The sequence below is a fragment of the Manis javanica genome, chromosome 14, assembly GCF_040802235.1.
Source record: "Manis javanica isolate MJ-LG chromosome 14, MJ_LKY, whole genome shotgun sequence".
NCBI lineage: Eukaryota > Metazoa > Chordata > Mammalia > Pholidota > Manidae > Manis > Manis javanica.
The window spans coordinates 61,194,272-61,214,672 of NC_133169.1; the positions used below are offsets into that span (position 1 = coordinate 61,194,272).

Here is a 20,401-nt window from a genome sequence, read left to right on the forward strand (position 1 = left end):
ACAATTGAGACCAAATGTTTTGTGAAAGAAAATACAGGCAAGCCAATTTGACCAAGCATAGATAATTTCAGATTAAAGATGTTATTAAATCTTAGAACTTAACCAATGTTTTTCCTAATCCAGTAATTATGATACAATTATGATCTGAAATCAGGATGCCACTTAGAAAGTCTATGAGCTTGCAAAAGTGCTTAGGAAATTTTTTGAATGTTGTTTTATATAAACTATGACTACCAACTACACAGTTCCTTTCTTAAAAAAAATTAAATGAAGGGCTTTCAATTACATCAGTATCTGTTCATAAACAAACTATGAAAATGCTTATGTAAAAAAAAAAAAGAAAAAAAATGCTTATGTCACACAGAGGCCACGCCTGCAGCATCTCTTCTGCCACCCAGCCTTCCCTTGTCCAGGTTGTCCTCCCCTGTCTCCCAGTCCAGCCCGGGTACTCCTCCCCCTCCTATTTACTCAAGTCATGTTGGTTCCAGAATCTCTGCCTTCTTTCAATTCAACTAAGTGCCTGCATATAAACCCCAAGTCCCCAAACCCCCACATTTTAAGCATTGGTTGGGATCAATCCATGGAAACAAGACAGTCAGTGTACTGAATTTAAGCTCCCAGGGTCCAGGAGCACCTGCATGCCCCGAGTGAGTCTGTGTCCCCAAGAATGAGGTCAGCATATGCCAGTAAGAACATGATTCCTACAGTCCACATCACCCACCTCCTCCTCCCAAGTTCATGATGCCCAGCTACACACACACAAATTACAGGAAAAAAACGGGTGCTAATTGAATAACACAATGGCAAGACCTAACTTTCACTAAGTACTATCTGTAAATTATGAGCTGTGCCCCTTCTGAACTGTCCACATGAGAAGAACAGCTCATAGACTACCTGAAAAAGGACTGGCAGCTTCAGAACCAAGAAATTCCATATTATACCTTAAAGTTCATGTCAGCTGGGCTAGATTACTAGTTGGAAGGATAATAAACTTCTCCTTTTTCTTATTTGTCAAAGAACTACAAATTGAGTATTAGAATTTTTATTCATATAAAAATGGCCTAAGTTACTTTAAAGGGCAGGGAGTGAGCCTGGTGCTTAACAAGGGTCAGTAAGAGCTACCTGTGCCTCCCCTCTCTACAGACCAGTTGACATTTCCAGTGGCTTCCCTCCATTCCCTCAAACACAAACGACAAACAGCACAAACACTGACACAAGACCAGTGCTTTCTGTCCACTATGCCCAAATCTTGAACATTCTGAAAATCACTGCTCTGCTTGAAGAAAAGGTGATACCTCAAAAAATCTGTTTACAAGAGACTTTGCTTGACAAAAAGCTTCACTAGTTTCCTTAAAACCTCCAACTCCCAGAGTCCTCAAGTATGACTTGAATAAAACAAGTTCATGGTATTTACATTTCAAAAATACAGCTACTCTGTGAAATAGGGTTTACCTGGTTATACACACAGATAAAGAGAAGAGATGATAGAGGTGCTTAACAATCTTTGCTGTGAGTGGGTGAACCTTCATATGCATGTGATAAGATAAGCTGCTATCAGAACCACTCCTGACATTTTGGTTTCCATATCTGTCTTTCCCTTCTAAAATGCGTGTCACACTTCCCTCAACTTCATGTAATTGCCAACAACTACGGTTGCACTTTGCACTTGGGATTCCAGAACAGCATGTCCTGTGGTTAACAAGTGCCCACTTATGCTCTTCTGGATTTTTTTTTAAGTTATTAACATGAAAAACTCCTCAGGCCTAAGGAGTGTCTTATCTTTGGACAGATAATCATGATTGAAAAAAAATTTTAAATCAGAGAAAACCATGTGAGCTGCCACTGAGTGTGGCCTCTCTCCATATCTGAAAGGGAAGGACAAACCCGTAATGGGCAGGATTTCCCAAACCTCAGCACGGCATTAATGATTTTCACTTTTTCTGTGTATTACCCATACCATTATGTACTTAATACTCTTCTTTAAATGATTTCTAATCAGTTTGTTTATGTTAGCCTCACCAACAGCAATATTTATAAAATTGTGGGTTTGATGCACTATATACATTAGAACATTTTTCTCTATACCACCTAAAATTATTTTGACTAACAACACAAGCACACTTGGGAAACACTGGCTTAAGAAATAAGAAGACCACATTGGCTTCCAAGGCCAGTAATTTCAAGCTCTGTGAATCTCCTGGTTTGCCCATTAAGTAAAATGTCAGGGTGACCTCAAAAGTTTCTTCTCAATTCTAAAATGTGATGACCTCAGACTCCTAGAGTGAGGTGCACAGTCACCCTGCATAGTAAGTCAGAGCAGAACTGGATCCAAACCTTAGTTTTCTGGACTCCCAATTTAGTGCTCCTCTGTCCTCAACCTACTGTGCACACAAATGTGCAAGCCATTTGGAAATGAGCATCTTGGGAAATGACAGTGAACATATCCTTGTCCCAGGGATGTATTATCTCACTTTATTCTCACAACCATCCATTAACCTACTTCACTGATAGGAAACAGGCCTGCAGATAAGAAGCTTGCAGAATATTATCAGGTTACTTAAGAAGTGACGTAGCTGGGAAGTGGGGTCCCAGGACCATGGCTACACAACTTTGGCTTCTGGATATGTCCAGCACCACACTGAGAATTTGGGGTATCTCTCAGATGCTGAGGTTCCCATGCACATTTTGCTGGCAGACCTCAAAGGACATAAGGAGAGCAGAGGGAGTGACAGAGAACATTGAAAAATAGCATGGAAAGTAAATGGCAGCTGGAAAATGATAAGGTGACTGAAAAGAAATATACTACAATGTGTCTTTTTGCATACATCAGTTCAGTAACATTAAATCTTTAAATAGCACTAGGACCAACCAAAAAAAGATAAAAAACAAAAAACAAAAATCCAAATAAGATTACATCCCCAACCTCCTTCCCCTCCAGAAAAGGTTTAAAATTAAAAATTTTGGCCAAAATGTTCCAAAATAAGAGTTGAATGTACTATAAAATACATTTGCATTCACTTAGATTTACTGGCTTCTTAAATCATTTCTAACTAGGTTATTTTTTTCTTTTTATATTTTTATTCTTTCTACAAAAGAACAGGAAATAACAATAAGAGACACTTGGGCCTCTTGGGGTATATACTTAGTAAAATAGTCTACTGTGTCATATGAATAACCTCATATATCTCACTGATGTTGTCAGCCAACATGAACCCTATAAACACATTAAAATGGTTAGGGCAGAAATAAAATAGAAGTTCACTTTAGGCCTACATAGTTCATGATACATCATGCAGCATGCCAAAGAATACATTCAAAGTTGTAGTCATATGATCGTCTTGAAATTTGTAAATGAAATGATTTCCAAAAGGAGATAAAGGTCTGATTTCAGAGTAGGATAGGGCTGAAGATACAGCCTTATAGTTAAATCTTCCCTCAAACTCTTGCAAGGACTTAATTACTCACTTCACAGAGACCTCCGCAGAAGCCATGTGTGTCCAACAGAACAGGGAGACTTGGCCTAAAGAGAAAGTTTCATTTTTATTGTAAGATCTTAGACCATCTGTAACTTAATTTTAATATTTTAATTTCCTTTACTGACAGTGAAAAAGTAATAAAACTTTTAAAAAATAATATCCCAAAGCAATGTGACAAGTTAACAAAACAAACTAAGGAAACTCTAAAATAATTCTGTTGAACTCTGATGTCCAGATGAATTGGTCTGGGTATTTTAATATCTGTGTAACATGGATAAAATATGTGTGTGTGAGGGTTGGGGGTGGATGTGCATGAATAGATTCTTAGGAATTTAGAAATTCATCCAAAATCTAGCAGTTTGAGATGACTTAAATGAGTGTGATAATAGGATACAGAAACTTTAATTCTTAAATCATTTGTTTTATTTCAAAGCCGTCAGGGGTGATTAATCAGCTTTAATAATAATTTGGTGGCTGAGGTATAGTTCCTGGGGTTCTGGGCTAGGGAGCTGAGGGTGGTTTGGGTTAATACTGCCTTACCAACGTCCCATCTATAGCAGCGATTAGTGGACACACCCTATGTTTTATTAAATTCACAGGTCTTTAATGAAAAGCTGAACTGCAGCCTTGGACTATGTGCACCCAGTGGAGCTACGCCGGGGAAAAACTGCATTCTCTCCACGGCCAACAATGCTTTCTCTCTTGTTTTCTTTGATTTGGTTTTTGTTTTGGGGGGGCAACAGCCTTAGCTTTATACCTCGTGAGCTTCACGATATTTTTGCCTAAAGATTTTCCACTAACACTTTTATCAGAGTTGATTTCTAAGCCTTTATCTGATAGGGATGTGTAAAATGTTTCAAATGCATATAGGCAAAGGCAGCTTCCTTCATGTTCATAGAACATTTTCCACTTTGCATAGAACCTCATTGTTTTAAAAATCCTTTCATATATTTTACCTGTGGTTTCCTGCCTGTATAAACCGTCTAACAATTGCTAATTCTGGGTTGAATACAATCTTTTAAAACAAGATAACCACAGAGATTTGTATTTAGCAAAACTTTGTAATTACTTAAGGAGAACAGGGATCAGTGAATCTTTCCTCAAAAATATTTTTGCTCTTTTTGTACATTTATTTCAGAAAGATCTGGTTGTCCTTATTGCCTATGGAAGCTGAATGTGTCAACCACTGCAGGCTAACTGTCCCCACACGGCCTTGCAATTAGCTTCTTAAAACGCTGATGTCTTATAGATCGTTCTGTTACACATTGAAGTATGCTGAGCAGTAACTGGACATGGACCAATCATTGAAATGTATTCAAAAAAGTTAATTCCTGGGAGCTAAACCACATACTGGTCAGCAGAAATCTTATACAGCAAATGACTGGTGGAGACAGGTGGTTAATTATTTCTATGTCTGTTTATAGTTATTCTGGCTTAATTTCATTTAATTAATTCATTTTATGACAAACACATGAAAAAGCTCAATTCCTTTCAAAAATAAATTCAAACATGCCCATAAATTAGCTTTCTGTGTGTGCTATTATAATTTAAAATATAAAAAGTTTTCTAAATAGACAGATCAGTTCTAATATCTAAATTTATTTACTTACACCAATTCGTATTTTGGTACAGACTGCATCAACCCGCTTCATTAAAGTAAACTTACTCTATTACCTTGAAATTAACAGGTACAATTTTTACTCTCTTACAGATGCTAGTTTGCAGAACTAAAATAAAGATCTCTACTGAAAAACTTAACTGACTTTGCATTCATTTACATACAAATACAATGGTAAGTCATGCTAGGAAAGATATACGTAAACCCCACATTTATTTTTCAGATACATGTTAAGTTTTTACAAAGGGAAAAGAACTACAACTTGGCTGACAATTAGAAAAAGACATTTGGTAAAAAGACAAAGTAACTCTGAGTTGTTGGAGCTATTTATACAGAACTAACCCCAAAGTTCATAAAGTGATTATTAAAAGAGGGTAATTAATAAACGACAAGAGAAAATGAAAAATTTGTTGTGGCATTTTGATAAACTACCCAAGATGTTAAATCAATGCTTTTCTGTTTAATTTCACTATTTTTTTTGAGCTGCCAGTTTTTTTAACATGCTACAGAAGGAAGAGAAACTTTCTTTTTTTTTTATTGATACACCTCGCAGATTTTTGTTTTGAATCAAATGAACTTTTTCACGATAATCCTTGCATTTGCTGTCACACTTGTGGTAAAGCCATTATTCCATCAAAATTCTTTAAATAGTCCTCCCTTTTTTAGCTACTTTGACAAGAACACCATAACAATTCACATCACCCTTGACCTTCAGGGTGTATATCATCTTGTCAACATATAAACAAACACACTAGTGGTTGTATTTTAATAGATTTTGTAAATATCAAGATTCAATTTATCAAAAGGTTCATCCTAAGTGACAGCTCTGAAGTTCTGGATTGTATGTGCAATGCTAATTCTTACTTTTAATGGAAAAAAGGCTATTTTGGTTGTTTTGTTCTTTTGTCTTTTTTTTGTTTTGTTTTCAAGAAAGTGTAATAAGTTACCAAAACTATTTTTTTTCACCCTTTTCTATGACAGAAGCTTTGACTCTGATGCCATTTCAAAAGAAGACTACTAGTTCTATCAAAGGTGGTTATTTCTCTCAATTACTGGAGAAACACATGTTCATACAGGAAGAATTTATGAGATCCTAATACTCCCTCCTTATGCAGAATGCATAAACCTCTGATAATAAAAATACTTTGTTTTAAATGGAAAAGGACATTATGACAAAGGGCATTAACACTATTTCTATATGATCAAGTCATTATTTTCTTTTTATTTCCATATTCGTGGCTGTCTTACATTAGGTGTTGCTGACTTTGTATCTTCTTTCCAAAACATAAAATGTGTTATCAGTATTAATGTGCCCTCTTTCCTTACCCAGTCCTTTACTAGAGAGATAATTATAGGAATTCAGTACACTTTGTGGGCTAAGAGAATTGGATGGACAAAATGTCCTGTTCATTGGGAAATGGTATTCTAGATAATATTTGTTAAAAATAACATGTATGAGTTTATCAAACTTGAACAACTGTAATGGTATAGTATGTACATGCTGGCAAAATAGAAAAAAGTTAATAAAAAGCTAATCTATCTGGGGGAGAAAAATTTTAATAATGAAAACCTCTAAAATAGTGATCAGAGAAAAACAGGAGTTGGTATGAGATACAGACCAGCGTGTACAATCACAATTTCATCACGTTAGAAATCACACATGGAGACTATCTTATGGAGACACATTTCTCTGAGTCTGGGCCAGCACTCGGCCCAAAACAGTGATGCATTTAGAAACATTTCAAAGCTTCCCGAAATGTCAACACACTTTGAGAGTGCTCCACCAGAGACAGGGGGATGATATACCTGCTCTTGTGAAAAGCTAAACAAGGAAACCCATTAGAAAGTACTTACAGAACATGCAGCATTTGGAAACTTCTCTTTGATAAGTTAGGAAGAGGAAACAAACAAACAAAAAAACCCCACAGCTTGCTGTTACTTGGACAGAGGAATTTGTTTATCCCACTTATGTGCCGGTGGAGCCAGCAATAAGTCTGAGTGGCCTGAAGTGTTTCTCCACATTTATGCACCCCATGTGTTAATGGATGGGATTCTTGGCCCTGTAAAGACGGCAGTGTGGGAATTAACTCAAGGAATAGACAAAGGAAGTTTGGATCTCTGTACATGAACATGTTTAATTAGGACATCAAGAAAGCTTAGGTACAGGTATGCCTATACTTAAAAATACTGTAGTGGAGACTGGAAATATGCTAAGGGAGTAGACTTCAAGTGCACTCATTGGATATAAAAAAGTAGTAACTCGGTGAAGAGATGATATGTTAATTAGCTTGACTGTAGTAATCATTTCACTATATACATATATCAAATCATCATGCGGTATACCTTAAAGGTATAAAATTTTTATTTAAAAATATATAAATAAATTTTTAAGAAGAAAGGCATTTTTATAAAAAGACCACATACTTTGGAATGAGACACACCTGGATTGGAAATAATGAGAGTTAACATTTACAGGCTGCTTGCTCTGTGCCCGGCACTGTCCTAAGTACTTTATATGTTAACTCAAAATAATCCTCAAACTGCCTATGGAAAAGATCCCATAATTATGCCCAATTGGCCCTTGAGGCATGCGAGACACAAAAACCTACAAGCAACTCACCCAGAGACATACTCCTACTAGGCGAAAGAGTGAGGCTCAAGCCTAGAACATTCTAGACACAAAACATATGACACTGCACCAGACACATAATAAGCATTCAATATCAATAAATGTTTCATGTTCATTCAGCAAATACTCATCAGAACTTGACATATATTTAAGACATGACCTTTATCCTCCAGTTGCCTTTATTCAGTCTACTGAGAAAGACAGTTATTAAAAGTTAAAAACTATCGTGCATCATGGTGTTATGATAGATACAGCCTCTTAAGGCCTCGGTGTTTGATGCACAAAATGGGAATAATTAATCCACCCTCAAAGGGATGATTCAAGGATTAAGATGGATTACGTGTACAAAGTACACAGAACAATTCCTGGCACATAGAAATGCTGCTAATTTTAATAATGATTTTTTAACATAATTAATAAAGTATAGTAGCAGGAATACTATGTGCTATTAAGAATAAAGAAACAAAGTAGAATTCCATCTGTAGCAACTTCTCAGACCATCTCTTGAGAGAATTAGTAATTTATTGACTCAGATACAATTTTTAATCTCTTAATACTCTAAGTACTTTAATGGAACACATGGACTTTATCATTTAAAAAGACCCATAAATAAGTGAGAGAATTTAAATAAAGCCATTACAAAAAGAGATCTTCTATGTCTGATTCTAATCTAAAAACACATGTGTACTGATGCATGCATTGAGAGATTAGTTATTCCCCATGCCTGAGAATGTCCTGACCTTTCAAAATGTGTTTCAGGGCTAACTGCTGTTGAGGGAGAGACAGAGAAGAGACAGGAGGGAACGAAGGGAAGGATGGGAGGGGAGGGAAGGAGGGATGGGAGGGGAAGGGAGGGAAGAAAGCAGGCTGCCAGTCCGTTCAGATGCTGTTTTTATAAACAGGAATTTCTTAGGTTTGAAACACTGGATTTTCTGATACTCTCTTGATTAGATCCTAAGTGAAGCAGAACTTCATATGCCAAATTCATTGAATGTAATAAACGGAAACATTTACAGAAAACCTATGATATGACAAGCAACATGCTATGAAATTTGTATCACCTAGTTTTCATTCTTACCAAAGTTGGAAAAGATTGGTATGCTGCATTTTACAAAAAGCAAGCTGAAGCTAAGAAAAGGTAAAAGCGACTTGCCCACAGTCACATGAGGTGCAGCCGGGATTTGAACCAAACAACGTGATTGCTAAGGCACTTATGCATCACAGCACCCCAAACCGCTCTGCCCACATTAAGGCTCATTTGCATAGCACTGGGAGGAGGAAAGGTGTCCAGGAAGATCACACAACCACCTTCATTTAATGTCCTCAAACATTTTTGTGCTTGTTTACAGTGCAAGGTGTTTCCCAGACACCTTGATCCAGTGGTTCTGGGGAGACCTATAGCTTTAATGAACATTCCAGGAGAGTCTTCCTGCAGTTAGAATTTGAAGACGTTTTGTTAATGGTAATCTATATACCAAGTCCTGGATTCCACACTATCCTAGATGGCTTCACAGTAACATATTATCTGAGAAATCCTTTAGAATATAATTTCTCTGAAAGTTCTGTTTTAGGATCAAAATCCTTTGCTTTGTTTTCATCCATACATCATTCCAGGAATAAATTTTAAAATTAGCAAACCTTGAAAAGAGTTAAGTCTCACAACTAACAATTTTTTCATTTTTTAACCCCAAATAGTCACTTCCCCGTTTACATTTCCCAGTGATGCTGTGTACAGAGAGAACAGATCTCATTACCCTCAAATTAACAGTTCTAAGGATTAGAAATGGGCACTTTTTCCCAAACTCTTGATTTTTATTTCTTCCACCTCAATTGTCAAATTTTCCCAGTGCTTCTAGTGAACAGGAGTAAAAGACAGTAAGGGTTGTAAGTGGAGTGAGGTCTTTGTCTAAATTTCGGTAGTCTGGCTTTGCACTTAAATTTACTGCTAAGTCATTTGTACCCAAATAACAAAAACAATAAACATTTATCAATTTCCCTTATATGAACAGAAGAAACCACTTTGTATCATATTATAAAACACAAATAGCTTATTAATGATTGTGATTATGATCGGTGAGCAGCTGGAAGGTTTCTTTCTTGAAAACAAAGGTAGGGGTGATGTAAAACGTTTGGAATTCTTGTTATTTGCCTAAGAATATTTTTGTTGAAATTAGTCTTGTTTCCTACATTCTAAGAAAATGTAGGAATATGTATCATCTATTGTTCAGAAGTGTATCTTACTTAAACAGACAAAACTTGGTTAAAATGAACCCAAGACACTGGTAAGGTCTTTTAAAGAAATGGACTGGTTTGGAGCATGTGTCCGACCCCAGGTATGGTGGTGGTTCGCAGGAGACCATTTCCGTAACTAACGAGCTAAGCCAAGAGAAGATGCTTGTCCCCAGCGTACTGGTCGCCTGGTCACCACCAGAGGTCTGGGCGCCCTCATTGCTACAGAGATGCTCCATTTGAAACTTCTCCAGAAAAGTCATGATCAGTGAGGGTCGGCAGCTCCCTTTCAGATTTTAAGCCCTCACCCATCTCCTCTGACCTCCCACACCAGGCAGAGGTCTAGGGATCGCCACAGGTGTGATGTGGCCCGCAGCGCCAAGGTCCCCTCTCTGCCTTCGGTGGGGCCACCCCACACCCTCTCCCACGAGTGAGGAAGATCAGGCCTAGTCATGCACGAACAAGAGCAAGAGGCTGAAATGAATTTGTGAGAATTCCTCTCAGGTTGCTTCCTCATTCCTAGAATTTTGCAGGGTCTATTTAGGTCCTACTTCTAGCTACTAAAATATAAGTGATTGAGACCTTAAAATAATATCTGCTCAGCCATAAATGAACCGTGCCATCTCCTAACCGGCTCCACTGCGCACAGGCCCAACAGAATAAACACACGGTGATCGGGGCGGGGACCTACAGGGTCTCCATGAGGACCTGAAAACGGCCATAGGTATGCTGTCCTCCGAGCTGTCTGAGCAAAGGCATCCCACCACTTCTCTCCAGAACCTGTACGCTGGGCTCTGTGTCCTTCAGAGCATGAAACTCCCTCTGTCGTCAATGAGACCACTCTGGGAAACCGCCTCTTTGTCAGATGTCTGAAGCCAAAAAACTTTCTCACACACACACAGAAGACCAGAGGGAGAAATGGAGGAGGAAGCGTCTGTTCTGAGTACCAGGTAATTTCTTTTCAAGCCAGATTACAATTTCCTCCAGCCAAGAGTGTTCATCTAGCTTACATTTTGCTTTAAAGCTCTGAAGCACACAGGAGGAGTAAGATTGGAGGGACCCTGTCACGTAGGCTTTGAATTTCTGGCAAATAGCTCACTGTGTATTTCATTTCAAAGGCCTAATTATGTCTGCATAAATAAACTGTGCTACGCAGCTCGATGCATGGCCATTTGTCATATTAAAACAATGGCATCCAATGTAAATCCCCATTAACATTGTTTAACTTTAATGCTTTGGGGTGTTTGCTACTCAAATGATTAAAAAATGGAGTGATTTATGACACCACAATTTACATGAGGCAACAAAACAAATAGACTATGAGTCACCAAGACCTAAAATGTACAAGAAGCTCAGCTGGGTTAGTGCAAAAGGCACCCACAGCTGAAGAGTTCATGTGTGTGTGTGTGTGTGTGTCTAGGTATATGGATTGAGCAGAGCATTGGGAAAGTTTTCAGGAAAATACACCACAAGGTTTAAAAGAAATGTTTTATAACTTGTTTACACTTAGCTTCTAGGGAAATATTTGTAACGCTGAGGTCCTGGCATCAAACATCTGGGGTACACAAAATGTGGACAGAAGAAAAGGTACGTTTTTTTCACATAAATGGGTGCAATGGGATAGGGCTTTTTTCCCCCTTTACTTTTCTCTTTTAGAAAAGTGTAAGTAGACTATCTTTATTTTATATGAAGAAAGAAAACACTGAGCTTGAAGACATATCCTTTTTAGAGGTCACAGATCAATCTTCTAAAGTAAAACATGTTGCCTAGGCCAATAAATTCATAAATGACAGACTGTCTAACTTTCCAGACTTCCCTGGTCTTCACCATAAATTTTCCGGATGCAGCAATGACTTGGTTTTCACTACTGTCAAACTTGTCTACTTTCCTTTCGGATAGAGCCATTTTAATCCCTGATCCCTGTCCCACCTAAACCAACTTTTTTTCAGTGTGATTTGCCAAAAACAGCAAAGTTTCTGAATTAGACACTGTATCTGTGAAATATCCGAATCACTCTATCTAATGCCAGCTCTAAATTGGGCTATTGTCTCTAAAAGCAGATTTGGATAAACACATTTACCAACGGAGTAATAATATTTTCCCCTTAGCCCTTGAGAACCAAACTTCCTGTAAATACTTCCATAAAAGACTTTGAGGTCTTTTAACAACACACCATATGAAGTGTGTCTAAACAGCACAAAAGTAAACTAAAATTTGGCAACATTCATTCTACCAATGTGAGTGGCTAAAGTGGACAATTTTAGATAAAATCATTTCCATTGCAGTCTGAATTATCCTGCTGGCCATCTACACTAAAATAATTATTTAGAAAACCACCAGATTGGCTTTTCCTGTTGTGCTGTGTAAACAGTCGCAAACGCAGAGAATTTGGGTATGGTGTTCAGGACAACTGCCCCACAAAACAGAGAGGCACAGCCCAACCTGCTTCCAGCCCAGGAGGAACAACCGACCACCCAGCCTGGCAGGTCAGACTCCACAGACGGCCCACCCTGGGCCAGGTCAGAATTTACCAGGGATCCTGTCTTTCCTGACCTTGCTCATTCCACTCTCATGAGCTTTGTGTAAAGGCTTTAATCCACATCAGACCATGGATTTCTCCAGTTTCCCAAAATATTAAAATATCCCAGCTCTCTTGTTCCCCACCCAAACCTTAGCTGTCTCTCCTTTTCTTCTCCATGCTATTCCTTTCAGTCTCCCTATGATGAGAGCCCACGGAGGTCCCACCTGAGACAAGAGATTGGACGCAGCTAAAAAATCTAGATAAGAAATCAGGGCGCACATCTAAGGGTTAGTATTAAATGGCACTAAAGTTTCAGACTTTATCATTGAGTGGTACCAGAGTTCACCGGAGAAGAGAGAGAGAGAGATCATATGCCTAGGATAGCGTCAGTATAAATGTGGAAGGGAAACGAAGAATAAAAAATGAAAATAATACAACTAACTGTAAAATGTTTTTTCTGCAATCTTGGACCCCAAGGATCCTGACAAAATCAACACTTATTTCTTTGGGCTTCTGTTTGCTTACCCATGAAATGCAGCCACCTTTAGAACCTGGACATTTCATTATCTATGCTTATGATGAAATACCTAAAATGATCAGACTAGAGGAAAAAATACAATAGCCAGCTACATAGTTCCGATCATCCTTTATCCTTGTAGTGAGAGCTGAGGGCTTTTGAACTGACCATACGTGGCTTTGTAGACCTCCAAAGCATGTTTTCCTAATACTGAGAGTCCGAAGGGCCTCATACTGAATCATGAGGTGTGACTGCCTCAGAAAGCATACCTGAGGTCCTAGATTAAAAACCACTCATATGAAAGGAGGAAGAACATGCACATGGTTTATAACAGAAAAAGAGCACAATGTGGACAAGGGATCAGGGACCCAATACTCTCTCATTCACTCAGAGGAGTACAAACTGATATAACCCTTCTGAAGGCAAATTAGGCAAAGTTAAAAGCTATTAAAATATATAAACATTTTAACTCATAAATATAGAAACGTGAATCAGGAAAACAGAAATAGATATGCAAAAAAAAATCTATATGGAATCCAAAAGAACGTTATGCATACCAGGGAAACAATTTAAAAAGGACAAATATCCAAATGCTAGAATACTAGGCAGCCACTAAACCTATAGTAAAAGAATGATCAGTCATTGAAAAAACATGTCAAATATACAGGTTAGATAACTACAGAAATGAAGCAAACAGAGGAATTTTAGTATAGAATTCTCAACGGAACATGTAAAAATGTGCTAACAAGGACTATTCAGTAGGAGAAAAAGAAGTGACTATAGAGAGAAGCCATAAACCATCTCAATCATCATCCATAGAAGACATGTGTCCCATCTGGGGGAAACCCAATAAATGAAGGTTCACATCTATAAAATAAATGAACTAGGGAACTACGAGGTGATTATATTTCAAAAAGTTTACTTCCCTACTAAAATATTAATTCCTAAATCATCTGAAGTATGCTCCTTTGTACCAAGGTTCTCGAAGCTGTCTGTCCATCAGATCACTGCTGAAGCTTTTATAAAATGCAGACCATCAGACTGCATCCCTGATGATTTGATTCAGTGGTCAGAGGTAAGACTCAAGATTTCACATTTAAACAGAAAGAAGCTCCCCAACCATTGAGTTGTTACAGATTAAAGGAGGCCTGAGGGATATTTCAACAAAATGCAACCTGAAGATCTTGCTTTTAACTGTTATACAAACTAACTAACTATAAAAAAAGATATCTGGGGTATGAAAAAAGAAATATGAAAAAGAAATGAAGAGAGATGGGAAACTACTGCTTTTATTGCTGGGTATAATGATGGTGTTGTAATTATGTGATATTTTTAAAACCTGTATCTTTCAGAGATAGATACTAAAGGATTTGTAGGTAAACTGTTACAGTATTTGGGACTTATTTTAAAATATTCCAACAAAGAAATACAAAATAAAAACAAAGCAAAAAGAAAGCAGGAGAGAATGGAGGAACAAGAATGGAAAGAAAAAATTATTCAAAATGCATACAAAATATAAGATGATTTATTATATTATTTCTCTCTCTTATTTTTCTCTACTGCTTATGTTTAAAATTCTATAAAAAGTCAGGGAAAAAAGCATCCAGGTGGCTTGGGAAGCATGGCCCTAGTGAATAAAAAATATTTAGTTTGCAAAACTGGACCTGAAGCAACTTCTCAGGACCCTCTCTCTTCTATAAAGTAAGAACTTTTACTTTGGAATTATCATTTGTAATACATCAGCGAGTTGATGTTTATAAACATCAACTCACAGATCCTTAAGACAGCCCCATGAGGTTCAAAGGTAAAGAAAAATGGAGTCCATATTTAGTATTTATCATATATTGCCTTATTCATTATTATAATAACACTATAAGGGAGAAATAATTCTCAATATGTAAAAGTCAGAACTATGGCTCCAACAGTATAAGCAGCATGCCTAAATTTGTTTACTAAAATAATGCTATATGACAAAAAATAGGGAAACAAGCAAATTCTGACTCATTCATTTGATGGACAGTAAATAGAACAATTACAAGAATATTAATTATACTAGGACATGCTTAGGTAATAATTTTAAGTAAAAACAATTTTTTTAGCACAATACACACAAATAAAGGCAAATATATAATTTTCTAGAAAACATTTAAAATCTTAGAGTTTGTCTCCAGGTGGTAGGCTATGACACTTTTAATTTTTTCTGTATTTTCTGAATATTTGGTAATAAACACCAATTACTTCAATAAGGGGGAAAAAATTTAACAAAGAAACCCAGAATTGCACAAATTGTCAGCTTACCCCATAGACCAAGACTTCACCTGCCCAGCTCTGCCCATCTGACTCTGCCCACTGTAAGGCACCACTTCCCGATGATGGAGCAAATATCACATCCATTCTATGCACAAGCAAACAAACAGCAGACTGCCTGGAGGTGGAGGACACCAGATAACTGTGCCAAGAAAACACTGTTTGGGTGTGACACATCCCAGCATCACAACATTATCCAGAATATTTTTCAATTATGCACATTTGTTTCCATTTAGAATTTTCTATCTTCATAGTCTCAAAACATTTATCCATCTCCAAGCTCAGAGTTTCTAAGAGCTTTTCTGGAACAAGGTGCCCTGAGAATAAGCAAAGACCTTTAATAAAATGAAAGATATACAAAACAGACCAATAACTCTTCACAAGATGTCTAATGTGTATCAGGCACTGCAGAAGACATAGTGTGGGAAAAAAGCCCTTAAAGACGTATTTGTAGGTAAACTGTTGCAGCAGCTAACAATTTCAAATTAAATGTTGAAATATAAATTAAAATAGTACTTTTTAGCCTTGCTGAAGGTCTGGAATAAAGCTGACCTGATTTAACTGTAGCTGATAGAGCCATAGATATATTTTTTAATGTCCTTACTTAGCTTGCCCTCTTGAATTCCTTTTTGTTGCTTAACTTCCAAACAGAGATATAACTGCTTAAATGGACAAATCATCTGAGAAGGGTCTCTCTGCCGCTGCTGACAACAGTAGTTCTAAAAACAGAGAATTATGGATTATCAGAGAGGGAAGTTTTGAAGTATCAGTTTAGGGTCTGAAGTATGTCTTGTGAGGCCACCCAAAAAGACCGCCTTTCTTATTATAGTCCCCCAGCATGAAACTCTAATCTCCAGCCCACAAACAGATGCATTCCTCTAATTCCAAGAGGGGGCAGGGCCAGGCGTCACCAGCAGAAGCTCCTGGTCTCGGTAGCTGGAGTGGAGATGTCGCAGCCAGTGGCGCTGAAGGCGGCAGGGCTGTAGCCCCACCTGCAAGAGGCACCTGCAGCCCACAGCTGTCAGAGTCTCCCGCCTGGCAATTCTTTCTCCACCTCCCATAAGACTATCATCCTTTGCCCAGGTCTCCTCAACTCCTAACCTTTATCACCGACCTTGTTCTCGTTCCTTCATCTTTAAAATAATCTCCCCTTATTTTCTTCAAATCTCTGCTTACTCATACATTTGCATTCCTTAGTGTTCTCGTGGGTTACAGTTAGTTCCTCTTTTTTTGTTTTCTGGTGTGCGGAATACGAGGTGACACTACTGCTGCTACAGGTGAGCCAGTGGCACATTACTCAAATTGCCTGGACGTGTCATGGGAACACACACACCCCCAGCCAATCTATCGACTCTGTGTTCTACTTTTCTGTTTGTCTCTGTATTGGCACAGTTCAGTGCTGTTTGTTGAAGGACTACATGAGGGCAGAGACCATGAGCCCCTGAATCCAACAAGATGCATTCACTTGTCACAAAGCATAATCTACTCCTCTTTGTTTCAATTGAAGATCATGCACCTGTGTGTGGCCCTACCATGATCACCATGAGAAACAGGAAAAAAAACAAAAGCCTGTAACACGGAGAACAGCTGCCTGCCTTAGAGAGGTCCTATTCCTCTGCTGAGCACCACTCTACCCAGACTTGCTCTGTTCCTTTGCCCACGTCATCAGATGCTCCCTGGAGCTCCCTCCCAAATCTAAGACATTCTAGCACTCCAGTTCCCTGAAGGTGCTGCGCAGCATGCCTGTCAGCTCCCGTGTACAGTAAATGCTGGGGCTCAGAGATGTCCCCAGCTTTTACCAGCATCATCCTCTGTCTGAATGAAGGGAAGATCTCCAGTGTCAGTGGGATGTCCATTACCTATAGTCATACTGGTTGAATATTATCCCTTGACTGAAACCCACGTCCTCTTCTGCAACCGGTCCTCCTCTAGTCACCCTTCTGAAGATTTCAGAGTTTCCCATACACACCTCCAATCTCAATACTCTAACAAGTTTTCAAGAAACCCACTCGTGTCCTCATTCTTCAGCCTCATTTCTTACTGTCACCCCACTGAGAGGGACTAAGTCAACCTTTTCCACAAAAACAACTTTCTTACTCCTCCTCTGGGCTTTTGCTTTTGCTATCTTCCCATCTTAAAATCCATCCCACCTCTTGGTTACCATTCCACGTACACTCAGCCCTAAAAATCCTGATGCAAACCCACCTCCAGAGGCTTTAGATGACTCTCCTTCCCAACGGGGCCCTCATCACCTCCTTGGTTACCCCTCTGGCTTTTCACAACCAGGAACTCTATTATACTCATTGTAACTGGTCTGTTCCATCTCGCAGAATGTAACCTCCTTGCAGGCATGGACTATGTCCTTGAGACACACCACCACCCTCCAAAGACCCTGTGCATGGCCTGGTACATAGGAGAAGCTTATCAAGTAAGTGCTGGATGATGGGATACATGTTTCTCCTCAGACACACTGTAAACGCCACCAGCGTTGGGACTGCCTCCATCAACCCTGCTAGTTCGCACAACTCCACAACTTCTGCTAGTTCGCACAATGGCAGTCACCATGCATGTACAGCAAATGCTGCTTGGACTTCACATTCACCCCCACACAACACACTGCATAGTTGCTTTGAATGAAACTCCTTGCTCTGGCAACTTTTGCAAAATTTAAGTAGAACTTGTATCACTAGAGATTTTACACCAGCAGAGTGAATCTGAGAAAAATCCATCAGTGATTCCAGCCAAACAGGAAAGGTGACAGGCCACCAAAATAAAACCTACTCTTTCTCCTACTGGTTATCTAGTCTTTTCTAATGTGTCCCTAAAACACCCATTTTAAACTTTCCAGACAGGAACTTGCTGTGATCCAACATCAAGAACATGAAAATTTCCATCATGCCAGGCCTCTAAACAGGGTTTTCAGAAGTAGAAGTCAATGCCACACCTCTCCCTCAGCTAGGGAAAAAAAATGCCAAAAACCAAAGGTACCTTGAATGACCCGCTGCCTTCTAAGGCAGTCCAACCTTGGCTTGACCACATCAGCCATAAAGCCTCTAGGACAGACTGCCTGGCTATGTTTACTGCCCTCACCAGGACCCCACCCCCTGCTAGGAGCCCTTAGATGGTTACAAGTTGCCCGGTTCTAGAGTTACTCTTGCCCTGGGTCCAAAACGAAGTGAACTGTTGGGATATTGGGCACCCGTGAGGCCCCAGGGGAGACTTATCAGAAAACCCATAGCTGTGTCAGGGCCCCAGAGCGCTGTGGCCAGGTGGCAAGAAACAGTTTGTACATAAAGCAGGAAGCAAGACAAGAGTCTCACGGCAGAACTTGGTAGCTGGAGAGCCAGTTTATCTGAAGTACAGAACACAGAAATTTGCCAGCTACAGAGAAGTGAAGTAAATTAGGGAGAACAAGGAAATTACTGGCTGGGAGACAGAGTTATTATGAAAAGCTGATTTCACTGTCCAAAAATGTTAGCCTGCATTTATTCTCAAAATTATCCAAATATTTCAGCAATTATCTATTTATATGGTTGCTTTCTGGACATTTCCTTACTGTTTCTCTCCAGTCTTTTTACACAGTGAGAAAGCAATTTGCTTTTCAAACCATGTCCTCACTTCTGTCACCCTGCAAGGCCTAACCAATCTGCCCAAGATCCCAAAAGGTCTGGACTTGGAAGAAGGTATCAGCTGGCCTGAGGGAAAATGTCCTGTGACAGACAAAACATTTTTATTCACTTTGCTACATAAGTAAGTTTGATTTGCATATTTATCCCCTCTAAGAGCCACTGTGAACAGTGGTCCAAATGTGCTTTTAAAAGATATCCCCATTTTAGCTCCATACTTGGAAGACAAGGTGTGTGAAGGTGTGAAACAATGTGACTGCTGGAAATCAGTTTCACATCACCTTGGCTATGCACAGTTTGCAAACCAACTTCTTTCTGTTTGGTATATTTTAGAAAATAAAGCTCATAGTAATGAATACATGAGTCATTCTCATGCAGGTGACTTAAAACTCAAATTGAATTAACTGTAAACGCAAGCGATTTGAAAAAAATGAAGGCCTTATGTTCAGTGTTGCCACTATAGTAGTTAAAGATTTCTTCACCGTGTGGAGGCATTTAGTTGCAGGCCCACATTTGGACAGATGGAAAGCTCCCCTGGAGAGCACGGGTCAAAAGAGCCCAGCTCTGCCCAACCTTCTGAGGAATGAGCAGAGATTCCAGGATCCAGCTTCGCCTTATCACTCGCGCCACACGGGACAGAGTGCTCCCTGAGTTTTGCAGGGCATGGCAACAAAATGAGGGAGCCCTTTCTGAAATCTCTGACATAAACCAGAATATGATAGACACATGTCTGCTGCTTTTCTTACTATTGCCATTGTTAATATCAAAGGGACTTGGTCTGTGGGTGTTTCTCCGTGCAGGTATTTTGGCAAGCATGATCCAATACACTCAGGATAGCCAATGATTCGTTACATTTTCAAAGTAAGGGGAGAGGGAGGGAGAAAAGGAGGCAGGGGGGGTGGAGGAAAGACAGCAGTCCACCCTCACCCCAGTTTCACTTTCTGTGGCTCAGTTACCCGCGGACAACTGCAGTCTGGAAGCAGATGACCCTCTTTCCCGCTTACTGCCAGAAGGCCGATGGTAGCCTAACACTAAGTCACAATGCCTACATCCTTCCCCTCACTGCATCTCATCACACAGGCATTTTATCGTCTCACAACATCACAAGAAAAAGAAGGGTGAGAACAGTCCAATAAGATACTATGAGAGACCATGTTCATATAACTTTTATGAGAATATATTATTGTAACTGCTGTTTTATTTTTAGTTATTGTTGTTAATCTCTTACTGTGCCTAATTTATAATTAAACTGTATCTAAGTACATACATATGGGGAAAAGCATAGTATATATAGGGTTTGGTACTATCCTCGGTTTCAGGCATCCACTGGCGGTCTTGAAACATATCCCCCAAGGATAAGGGGGTTTGCTGCATAGCTAATAACAATCAATGGCTACATACTCAAAGGACTTTTCAATATGGAGAAAATGCTTATGATTTTATGGTAAGAGGCAAAGAGCATGGTTTCATACATATAT

General features: G+C 39.0%; 1 protein-coding gene across 4 annotated transcripts in view; it reads right to left on the minus strand.

Moving 5' to 3' along the window:
- Positions 1-20,401, minus strand: part of PRDM6 (PR/SET domain 6) — a 150,743-nt gene that overhangs the window by 54,236 nt on the left and 76,106 nt on the right. The gene's annotated exons all lie outside the window — the stretch shown is intronic.